Source organism: Macrobrachium rosenbergii, chromosome 11 (assembly GCF_040412425.1).
Source record: "Macrobrachium rosenbergii isolate ZJJX-2024 chromosome 11, ASM4041242v1, whole genome shotgun sequence".
NCBI lineage: Eukaryota > Metazoa > Arthropoda > Malacostraca > Decapoda > Palaemonidae > Macrobrachium > Macrobrachium rosenbergii.
Window position 1 is genome coordinate 27,947,861 of NC_089751.1, and position 2,515 is coordinate 27,950,375.

A 2,515-nucleotide genomic window follows, 5' to 3' on the forward strand; every position below is an offset into this window, starting at 1 on the left:
GTACCTTCGCCATCTGCGCATCATTCTGCCGATTAGGTCTTATGGACGTGAATTAGGAGAAACATCATTTATGTTGCCAGAAGACGCGTCCTCCGGGGGCCCGGAAAGCTGCGCTTTAATACACTTGAACAAGAACTACATTTGTCTCTCACCATGTTCTCCATTTGTTTATTCTACATTTTGTAGTCAATGCTAGGCAACTTTTCATAAAAAAATAGTGTGCCGTTCTTACCCTTGTTTAGAAACAGAAATCTGTATATTCATGCGTGTTTATATATATATATATATATATATATATATATATATATATATATATATATATATATATATATATATATATGTATGTGTGTGTGTGTGTGTGTGTGTGTGTGTACAACTGCAACTGCAAACTGCCACTTTCCCACAATAAGAAATTGATTTTTCAGCCATAAAACTGATGAATATATGAGTATGTGCTCTAATTAAGTTATTTCCACCTTAAGAACGTCGTGAGTTTGAGCTGCCTTCAGCATCATGGAAGTACAGACATCAATGAACAATACACATGTTCAAAGGTTTCAATCTTAAACTCCTTTTTATTTATTTTATATATCAACAAATCAGCTTTTGCCGTTCCACCATTCTCTCTCTCTCTCTCTCTCTCTCTCTCTCTCTCTCTCTCTCTCTCTCTCTCTCTCTCTCTCCCGTTAGGCGAAGCATCGGATATTCCACAGGGGTACAAGTGAGTGAAATTGCTGCAGTCACTGATGTAAGTTATTGAACCACAAATCAATTTAGGCGACGGCCCCATGCCAGCAATGACCCAATTTCCCAAAGGACAGTTTATTTTGGCTCTGCAGTTTGGATAGGAATCATAATTCATTACTTATCATCAAATGATTAAAATGAAGCATTATTGGCCAGAATCTATGATATTGGTCGTGTTTTTGCCTTCGTGTTGCCCTGGTTATTGATGATACTAATAACAACACAACTGTTTCTATTATTACTTTCATGAATCTAATATTACGAACCATAGTTGTAATTGTTATTGTTATTGTCATTCAGCTGTTATTATAGTCACTGTTATTATCATAACTGATACTGCTCGTGTTGATGTCGTGTTATGAGTGGTTTACTTTATTGCTAATAATGAAAAAACCAGACATCCAGTTTTTACAGGAAAATTAATCGGTCTATAATTTGTATAAGGAACAAACTGATTGAAAGATTTATGTTACTAGTTGTGTTTGCGATTGGAATGTGAGAACATCAAATCGAAAAATTATATTTAAAGCATCGAAGTAAGCCAGTGATAAAGAAAATATATATAATTGATCATAAGTATTTAGCAAATGTGATAAAGAAAATATATATAGAATAGTGCGAAACGTATGATGACTTTTTTAAAAAAAAATGGGGATTTTTCGTTTATTTGTTTACCTGTTTGAAAACAGACATTTTTGCCAAATAAAAAAACTGGCTATTGTTAGTGATGATGATATATCGATAAAATTTCCCAAAAAAATAAAACGTGAATGAAGGCAAATGACCAAAAAACATTTATTTCCTGTGGGAGGATACGAAAGTTTCCCATCAGAAGATTTTTATCCCACTCTCTTGATCACATCTCTGGCGAGATGGGGGACGACACTAAGAGGTTAGTCGACCGTTTCCAACAAGATTAGGCCCACGCCCTTCTTCTTCATTGTTCCTTTTTCCTCCTTTTATTCTTTTTTTTTATAAAAACAAAATGTTTGTTTTTTCAGTACTAGCACGAAATTTAATAATTTTTTTATTAGAAGTAGTTTACCTTCGTGCTAATAATTAAAAAAAAAATTTTATATGAAAAATAATTATTCAATATTTTATATAAAAAAACAGACTGACTGAAAGATTCACAAGGAAACTTACTTTTACATAATGTAAGAAATTCAAAAATAACAAGTTCCCGCTTTTTCCTGCTTACACAGTTTAATATTTGCTAAAGGAGAGTATAATCTTCATCAATGTTCCCTTTTTTAGCTTTTTATTATGTAAAAATATTGGATGTTGGTTTTTTCAGTATTGGCACTACACTTATTCATACTTTATTATGAGTTGTTTAGTTTAGTGCTAATAGTGAAAAAAAAACATTCAGTTTTCATATGAAAAACTTATAAACCTATATCATGAATAAAGGACAAACTGATTGAAAGATTTATGTTCAATTCCCGAGAAAAATTATGTTTACAAGATGTAAGAAATTCTAAAAAATCAAGTTCCTACTTCTTCTTCCTACATAGTTTGATACCATTTGCTAATGAATACATCAACATAGTATAAAGCATCAGTAACCTCGCATGAAAAGAATTTTCCAATGACTACCTTCAGCGGGGTAAATTAAGAGTACTTAATATTCACCTTGAGTAGCAGTGAGTCCTAAATGAAAAACTTTTGCTTAGATTTATATAATATTCAGTGGAACCACGCACTCCCAGTTAAACTGTAATGATCGCCTGTATCTTTATCAAAAGAAAGCTTTATCAGGAAATGA